The sequence below is a fragment of the Triticum dicoccoides genome, chromosome 7A, assembly GCF_002162155.2.
Source record: "Triticum dicoccoides isolate Atlit2015 ecotype Zavitan chromosome 7A, WEW_v2.0, whole genome shotgun sequence".
Taxonomy (NCBI): domain Eukaryota; kingdom Viridiplantae; phylum Streptophyta; class Magnoliopsida; order Poales; family Poaceae; genus Triticum; species Triticum dicoccoides.
In genome coordinates, this window is record NC_041392.1 from 496,724,832 (window position 1) to 496,734,945 (window position 10,114).

Genomic DNA, 10,114 nt, shown 5'->3' on the forward strand with positions numbered 1-10,114 from the left:
GTAGGAATTACCATAATTATTAGAGGAATTACTAGGAAAAGGCCTAGGATTAAAATTACCTCTATATGCGTTGGTACCAAAATTGTTCCTACCAACAAAATTCACATCCATAGATTCATTATTGTTCTCAATCAAATTAGACAAAGGCATATAATTAGGATCAGAAGAAACACTCTTATTAGCAAACAATTTCATAAGTTCATCTATCTTTCCACTCAAAACATTAATTTCTTCTATAGCATGAACCTTTTTACTAGTAGATCTTTCGGGGTGCCATTGAGAATAATTAACCATAATATTATCTAGGAGTTCGGTAGCTTCTCCTAAAGTGATTTCCATAAAAGTGCCTCCCGCGACCGAATCTAAAAGATTTCTAGAAGCAAAATTCAATCCAGCATAAAAAAATTGTATGATCTCCATAAATTCAAACCATGAGTAGGGCAATTGCGAATCATTAATTTCATCCTCCCCCAAGATTGTGCAACATGCTCATGATCTAGTTGCTTAAAGTTCATAATATCGTTTCTAAGAGAGATGATCTTAGCGGGAGGAAAATACTTAGAGATAAAAGCATCTTTGCACTTATTCTATGAATCAATACTATTTTTAGGCAAAGAAGAAAACCAAGTTTTAGCACGATCTCTAAGCGAAAATGGGAATAGCTTCAATTTAACAATATCATTATCCACGTCTTTCTTCTTTTGCATATCACACAAATCAACAAAGTTGTTTAGATGGGTAGTGGCTTCTTCACTAGGAAGGTCGGAAAACAGATCTTTCATGACAAGATTTAGCAAAGCAGTATTAATTTCACAAGATTCATCATCGGTAAGGGGAGCAATCGGAGTGCTAGTAAAATCATTATTTTTGGTATTGGAAAAGTCACACAATTTAGTATTATCTTGAGCCATCGTGACAAACAATCCAACACACAAGCACACAAGAAGCAAACAAAAAAGAGGTGAACGGAAAAGAGGGCGAATAAAATGGCAAGGGTGAAGTGGGGGAGAGGAAAACGAGAAGCAAATGGCAAATAATGTAATGCGAGGGATAAGAGTTTATGATAGGTACTTGGTATGTCTTGACTTGTGCGTACATCTCCCCGGCAACGGCGCCAGAAATCCTTCTTGCTACCTCTTGAGCACTGCGTTGGTTTTCCCTTGAAGAGGAAAGGGTGATGCAGCAAAGTAGCGTAAGTATTTCCCTTAGTTTTTGAGAACCAAGATATCAATCCAGTAGGAGACTACACGCAAGTCCCTCGTACCTGCAGAAACAAATAAGAACCTCGCAACCAACGTGATAAAAGGGGTTGGCAATCCCTTCACGGTCACTTACGAGAGTGAGATCTGATAGAGATAATAAGATAAATAAATAGTTTTGGTATTTTTATGAAATAGATTAAAAGTAAAGATTACGAAATAAAATAGATTGGAGACTTATATGATAAAAAATAGACCCAGAGGCCATAGGTTTCACTAGTGGCTTCTCTCAAGATAGCATAAGTATTACGGTGGGTGAACAAATTACTTTCAAGCAATTGATAGAAAAGTGCATAATTATGAGAATATCTAGGCATGATCATGTATATAGGTGATACGTCTCCAACGTATCTATAATTTTTGATTGTTCCATGCTATTATATTTATCAACCTTGAATGTTTTATATGCATTTATATGCTATTTTATATAATTTTTGGGACTAACCTATTAACCTAGAGCCCAGTGCTAGTTTCTGTTTTTCCTTGTTTTTGAGTATGCAGAAAAGGAAAACCAAACGGAGTCCAATTGACCTGAAATTTCACAGAGATCATTTTTAGACCAGAAGAAGCCCGCGAAGTACCGAAGATGGGCCAGAAGAGTCCCGAGGCCACCACGGGGGTAGGGGCGCGCCCCCTACCTCGTGGTCGCCTCGGAGACCCCCCTGACTTGTTCACGATGCCAAAACCTCTTATATATACCCAAACTTCCAAAACATAACCTAGATCTGGAGTTCTGCCGCCGCAAGCCTCTGTAGCCACCGAAAACCAATCTAGACCCGTTTCGGCACCCTGCCGGAGGGGGGAATCCCTCTCTGGTGGCCATCTTCATCATCCCGGCGCTCTCCGTGACGAGGAGGTAGTTCACCCTCGGGGCTGAGGGTATATACCAGTAGCTATGTGTTTGATCTCTCTCTCTCTCTCTCTCTCTCTCTCTCTCTCTCTCTCTCTCTCGTGTTCTTGATTCGGCACGATCTTGATGTACCACGAGCTTTGCTATTATAGTTGGATCTTATGATGTTTCTCTCCCTCTACTCTCTTGTGCTGAATTGAGTTTTCCCTTTTAAGTTATCTTATCGAGTTGAGTCTTTAAGAATTTGAGAACACTTGATGTATGTCTTGCATGTGCTTATCTGTGGTGACAATGGGAGATCACGTGATCCACTTGATGTATGTTCTGGTGATCAACTTGCGACTTTCGTGACCTCGTGAACTTATGCATAGGGGTTCGCACACGTTTTTGTCTTGACTCTCCACTAGAAACTTTGGGGCACTCTTTGAAGTTCTTTGTGCTATAATATTGGTGCTATCCATACTATTAATGATGAAAGTGATTATGCTTATAATATGAAAAGGCCCAAGTTTGGGGATGCTATGTTTGATGAAAATGACATGTTTGAGAATTTATTTACTGCAATTAATGTTTGTCCCAAGCTTGGGGATGATATGTTTTATGAAGATGATATTTTTAATCTCCTAAGTTTTAATATGCAAATCTTCTATTATATAATTATAAGACAAGAGTCAAACAAGCCATCACGTTCGTCCACATACGCTAATCTTATTTACATCGTTTGATTAGAATAACAATGGCTTAGATTTAAAGTTTCTTACGTAACATGTAAAAATATATGTACCGGCAATATTGAACTCTTATGTTGTCACGTTGTATGCATAATATAGAATAAAAAAACTATTGCAATAGAAAAGACGATGTGATTCGGATGTGATGATAGAAGACAGGGGCGGCGCCAGGGGTCTTCTTAGGTATTCGGTTGAATACCCAAGATTTTGACAAACCATTGAAATTTTATATAAAACAAGCGATTTTTTTTGCAAAACGGTGATGATTTGGGCAAAATGAATACCCTCCAAAATGAATACTCACCCTCTAGAACCTGGCGCCGCCACTGATATAGAAGGATAACAAGTCATGCATGACCACGCATGCACACATGCATGTACAAGAATAAACAATCCTTTTTCTTTGAAGGGGAATAAACAATCATTTTTTAGTTACAATCGGAATCAGATATGGAACCCTATCCTACTACTACTACAACATATACGCAGGTCAAAAAGAAGTACTACTACAATGCAAGCCAGGACTCATCGTCATATACGGATCCATGTACTAGAACCAGTCAACCTGCCTAAATAGATGTATACAAGTCCGTCACGTGCACGTCTATCAAAGGCAAAGTACAATCTGGTCAATTATTTTCTACTTGATTTTCATATGGCCTGATTGATTTCTTTCAAGCATAGGCATCTACAAACACAATTACACAAGGATGTCGTAACACATGAAGGTGAGAAAACACCCAATGCGTGCGTTGAAACATGATGGGTTTGAACACACAAGTGATGCTTGAACGCCCGGTAGATCGAAACCATGACTGCAGGCTATCCAGTCCGTCATGCCGGAGGATCAAAGACACGATGCATCCAGTACACTCCTGTGACGTCTTGCCGTCTTGGCACCCAGCATCAAAAGAAGGCAGATAACAAGCCATCAAATTAGTTTAGGTAATATCTTTGCTGACTCATGTGTGTTTAGATGTTTCCATCTGAACAAGTCTTGATTTCTAATCTCCCACAAAAATGTCTAAATTTGTAATAAGCTTTCATACATACACTGTCAATAAAAAAATACTTTTTAAGATAGTTTTGAAGGCAACAACATTGTGAGGTCCAGGAAGGCAACCGATCCATGACATCCATCAATGCTAACAAAAAAATCTGCACCGCTGATTATATTTATAATGATTGTGATCAAAATTTAAGTGTACTTGCATCAAAGTCAAGCTGAAGCAAAGATCAATCATTCTTATTTAATCCACATATGCATAGGCATTCGGCAGAAAAAACTTTACTAAAAATGATCAGCATAGATATAGTACTCAAGGAACACTAGAAGAACAAATGTTTTATAGGAGGAGAACATTACAAGAACTTACTAGAGTGATACATGAATCCGGAGAAATCAGGTACGAGTTCCAATGTATGCTATCACCACTCTTCCTGGATAATGAGTCTCTGAGACGTGTAATGTTAGTTATAATGAGATTTAGTTGACTTATTTGTGTCTTTCAATTTCTTGAGTTTTTAAGATATTTAGAATTTTGTGTTCACAACAATAGCTACAATAGATCAGTTACAAGATGATATTCAATGGTGGTACATGTGATGTGAAGATTGTCACAAACTTGCTACCAAGAAAACTGACACATCCTATTGCAAGAGTTGTGGTATATATCAGAAAAGGGTAACACCAAGGTAAGCATATCACTCATATGGACAACTATTATATCATACTTACTCTTGATTAACATGAATGGTACAGTAGGTACCATACTTGACTCCAAATCAGTGACAACATAGCTACTACAAACTGCAATTTATATTACGAGGAGGCTGCAATATTGCTTAGTACATCTAGCTTATTGAACTCAGTCAATGGGAAATCTGATGAAGCGCTGGATGATACAACTTTTTGCTAGGAGACTTATATTTGGATTAAAGCTAAATGATAGTAATATAACCTTTTGGCAATTAAAAGAACAATTATGCATGATGGTAGGCTAGAGATACTCTACTTGCAGGGTAAAGCTGAGGAAGTAAAGGTGCATTTAATTATAGAATTCCCTATATAATTCATCTTACATATATTGCACAGGAATTGACGGATGATGAGGTGGACACCGTGTTAAATAATTAAATAAACAAGCAAAACATTCCAGATATAAAGGTGATTAATTTTATCATTATGTACACTTCTAGATTTCTAGAAATGTGTTTTTAAAATTTATATTTACTTTACCACAATGAAGAGGTTCCAGGTAAGTTCCAATATACGAGCAGGCGAAACAAAAACAAGGAGGATGAGGAAGTTAAATAGAAAATTAGTACATTAGTAGCTTATCATTTAATAATAAGGCAGACTATATGTATTTACAAAGATACATCAGCACTACTTGACAATGTCCATGATAAGAAGGATATTTATGAAGGTATAGTAACACTGCTTGAGAATGTCCATGACAAGAAGGATATTTATTACTCCCTCCATCCCATAATATAAGATCGTTTTATAGGCTAAAACAGCTTGCGAAACGATCTTATAGTATGGGATGGAGGGAGTTGATTACAAGGGTGTGAATGTTAGCACTATCAAAAGCAGTTCACATTGTAATTTTTTGAAAGACATGCACTTTTGTCAGTTTATTGTTCTGGGTACTAAAACCTGTATATCTCACACAACCTTTCCAGTAATCATGTATAGATCTTCAGTATCATATGCACCACCTACAACACATATACAAAACCATTGTATGTCAACTGACACATATGAACCAAATTAAAATTAACAAATTAATGCCTTTTTGCTACGACATGGTAACAACAGATAATAGAATACTTTCCAATGCTATATTGGAGGAATTACAAGGCATAATATGCATTAGGAATGATGCTTATCATCAGCACTTACATTTGGTAGGAGTCCAACATCACTAGCAATGAGGGCAACAACTCAGAGGCCGCCTGCACACGCTGCTCACATTTTGCTGTTATTTATTTATCCCATGATCTCCACATATGAATCTGCCTCCGTTACCACATACCTCACATGGACCATAGACGCAGTGCCCGTTTTGTCATGTGCCTCAGATCCAACCATTCTCCATTAGCCAGCCATTACTTTCTGCCAGTCCCCGCCCTGGCATTGATGCCCCGACACCAACAAGGTTAAACCCAGTAGAACGATTTTGTCCAGGAAATTCATGAATCAGTACTCCATACGGTGAGACCCCTCACCGCTCATTGGATGAGAGATCTTGAGAAACCCAAAGATTATAGACCAAATATGTGGCACAAGACTTATGTTTAGATTCAATCTCAAAAATTAATAATCTCAGCTTCGTCACACAAAACTTATGCTATAAATTGTGCCTGATGATGGGCTTGGGATGTTGTAATTGACCGAGAAGTTGAGAAGGTAAATGCACATCTAATCCTCTAAGATTAATAACTACATTCGTAATTTTCTTCACTGATTGATCCTGCATGCTACAGAAGTGCTGAAGGAACAATATTTTAAGTTGGGTTGAATGTCCACTGAAGAAAATAACGTATGCTCTAACCCCTACAAAATCAGAAGAGAGATCAATGAAGTTTGAAATGGTAACTCTATGATCCACATTCTCTAAATAATCCATACAACAACAATTATGTACGAGGATATGTACTAATTACTAAATTATAATTTCAGTTACATACTTAGTGATTCATTGTAAAAATAGACGCTTCAGAAATCAAAGTTTAAAACCAGCACGTTACCTTTGAATACATTTTACAGAGGAACTCAATAAATCAACTTATAACACGCGTATATACTGCCAAGAGGAGAATGGATAAAATGATTAGAGAATATGAAGGGATTAATCCCTGTCTCCTACTCTGGCTCAGCTCACATGAGAACCACCGCGCCAAGTAGTCCGCGCTGCAACTGCAGTAGCGCCTCAATCTACATCCTGGATTAATGAGATGAACGAAATCGAGAAGAGGAGCGGAGGTTCATCGTGGATCAATTGTGTGGTCGCCGGCAACAAGATTGAAGTTCGCCGGCGACAAGACCTAGCCAATAGCCCGTTAGTGTTATATGTAGGTGACATGTACAGGATGTTTCACTTGAGAAAAATGATACGAACCGGTAGTTTTCTAGGTGACAAAAATGGTCCAGCATCACGACCCTAGGGCCTATACCATTCCATTAGGATTGATATACATGGTTCACGCAGAGTTGGTTCAGTTTCCTTTTTCTAATACCTTAATCGATAAGAATACAATTTCTACTCAGTATCAACGAGATATAAAGATTCCATTCTGTTGTGCTATTAAATAGTCTGCAAACGGTTATTTCAAAAAGAAAACCTGCAAACGGCTAAGCCTTTAGATAGTTACCACGTCCAGCACTACATCAACACTTTCAGAAAACTTTGCATCTCAAGCACATCAAGGAACGGTAATTAACACACTGTATCACACAGAAATATAGCACATCAACCACATAAGCCGGTCTTCAGTCAAATATTACTTCATTCAGTTCAAAAGCAAGCCAATAAGTAAGGGGTCAAAGAAACCAAATTTTTCAATTTACTTTAACAAACTATAAGTAAATCACCTTATGAAGAACAAATGATGTGGGAGTTTACAAAGAGAATCATACCTGTTGCTCTTCCTTAGCCTGGGACGAAAAAGGAACAACAGGCCTTTCAATGCAACGCCAAAATTCTTTGTCCCCGCACCCTCCTCCCCGGTGACCGGCATCTGCCTTTCCAGATTAGCGACGCGAGATGCGGTCTCCCTGGTGGCCGGTGCAACAGCAGTAGCTTGACCGCGCGGACCATGCCTCGGTCAGAAATGGCCTCCAAGACAACGCACTTGCAGCCCACTCGATTTGGTACAACCGGCTTGGAAGATCAGCACGCACGAGTTCGTCCGGGAACTCAGCGAACCAGTGCGCCCTCCGTCAGATGCGTCACCGCCTCCTCCGCGCCACCAACCTCCAGCCCCATCGCCACGACAGCTAGCTGCCGTACATCACGAGGTTCAGTAGATTGCCGTGTTCTCCAGTGCTCTCCCTTGCCTAACCCATGGTCGCACCTATCCAAACCACAGCTGTAGAGAGGAGAGAAAGGTAGAGAAAGGGGATTTTGGTTGTCTCCGCGATTTGGGTAAAACGGTAGTTTTTTTATTCCTGCATTTTACTATGGTAACCAAATGAAGATAAAAACAGTAGCTGCACAGAAGGTAAGGACGCAGAAAACGTGAAATGTTAGACCAATGGTAACTCACACAATAATGTAACATTCATTTTTTAAATAAAAAATATACACACATGAAGCCATCCAAAGGCATGTTTCTTCAACAGAGCTTGATCAAATGGATACAAATCATATAGTGAAAAAATAAGTTAGAAAAAATTAATTTCACAAAAACACAAATGAAATACCTTCAATCACACGAAAGAAAAAAATTGTTATGAATGATACTTATATATAAAACATTGTATAATGAGAGTGGATTTTTGGAACGTGGGTGCATTGAAGGACTTTATTTTAAATAGTTTAGGAATCACATTTAAAATTTCAAAAAAACCCAAAAAGAATTCCCCATGATCATATGGATGGATATTACACAAGTGTAAAGTTTGGTGATGAAATAACAAACATGTGAGTTATGCAAAAATGAAAAAATGACAATTTCTAAATAGTGAATAATGCATGCACTGTTCATCTTTCCAGAATCATGATTTTGTCATTTGTGCATAACTCACATGTTACTTATTTCATCATCAGAATTTGCACATGTTTAACATACATCCATATGAAAATGTGGAATTGTTTTTGGAAATTTTTGAAACTTCATGGCACTACTTAAAATATAGGGCTCCAATGCACCCGTCCAACAAAAGTGACTTTTTTATTGTACAATGTACTATAAACCTCATAGAACCTGAAACAAATAAAAGAAAGTAATATCAATCTATGGGAATACGTGAAATACAAAAAATGCATGAAGCTAAAAATTGCATATAGAGGAGTTCATTATAAACTTTTGTACGGGAAAAAAATCAATACCCAATATAAATATATCAAAAGCTAGCTGCGCAAATGCGTGGGTGCACCTGCTAGTTTATTATGATGATAACATGCCTCCTATTTATGATGATTATATTGATGAAAGTGGGCTTGGAAGAGTGTCAACTTTAGGAAGTAATGATCCCACTATTTTGGAGGGTGTTGAATCTTATTGTGAAAATTATGAAAGTGGATTTGGAGAGGTCATGACTTTATTTAGTAATGATTCTACTATCTTGGAAGAGGTTTCAATCGATTATGAAAGTGGATTTGGAGAGGTCATGACTTTAGCGCTCACGAGATTAGCTACCAATTTTTATTGGAGAGTGCGCTTAGGTTGATTCTTTTTGCAGATGATTAATAGACAAATTCCTCAGGTCCACCAGTTTATCTCAGAATTTTTGGAGTGACAGAAGTATTCGAATGATACAGATTGCTACAGACTGTTCTGTTTTTGACAGATTCTATTTTCTATGTGTTGTTTGCTTATTTTGATGAATCTATGAGTAGTATCGGAGGGTATGAACCATAGAGAAGTTGGAATACAGTATATATTACACCAATATGAATTTAGAATGAGTTCACAACAGTACCTAAGTGATGATTTATTTTCTCATACTAACGGAGCTTGCGAGTTTTCTGTTGACTTTTGTGTTGTGAAGTTTTCAAGTTTTGGGTAAAGATTCGATGGACTATGGAATAAGGCGTGGCAAGAGCCTAAGCTTGGGGATGCCCAAGGCACCCCAAGGTAATATTCAAGGACAACCCAGATCCTAAGCTTGGGGATGCCCCGGATGGCGTCCCCTCTTTCGTCTTTGTTCATCGATAACCTTACTTGGATCTATATTTTTATTCACCACATGATATGTGTTTTGCTTGGAGCGTCATTTTTTTTCTTTTGCTTTGCTTGCTGTTTGAATAAAATACCAAGATCTGAAATTCTTAAATGTTAGAGAGTCTTCACATAGTTACATAATTATTCAACTACTCATTGATCTTCACTTATATTTTTTGGAGTAGTTTGTCATTTGCTCTAGTGCTTCACTTATATATTTTTAGAGCACGGTGGTGGTTTTATTTTATAGAAATTATGAACTCTCATGCTTCACTTATATCATTTTGAGAGTCTTTAGAACAGCATGGTAATTTGATTTGGTTATGAATTTAGTCATGATATGATGGGCATCCAAGATGGGTATAATAAAAACTTTCATA

General features: G+C 37.7%; 1 long non-coding RNA gene across 5 annotated transcripts; it reads right to left on the reverse strand.

Annotated features, from left to right (window-relative positions):
• Window positions 1-3,218: 3,218 nt before the first annotated feature.
• LOC119330334 lies at window positions 3,219-7,970 on the reverse strand. 5 transcript variants are annotated; one of them, XR_005160053.1, is made up of 4 exons: window positions 7,486-7,970; window positions 5,882-5,976; window positions 5,749-5,810; window positions 3,219-5,564 (listed from the first exon to the last, which is right to left on the reverse strand). It is a non-coding gene; the product is annotated as an uncharacterized LOC119330334 (long non-coding RNA). The 5 variants fall into 5 exon arrangements; XR_005160050.1 differs by having other exon boundaries at window positions 3,219-5,810; XR_005160051.1 differs by having other exon boundaries at window positions 5,749-5,976.
• Between the last annotated feature and the right edge of the window lie 2,144 nt (window positions 7,971-10,114).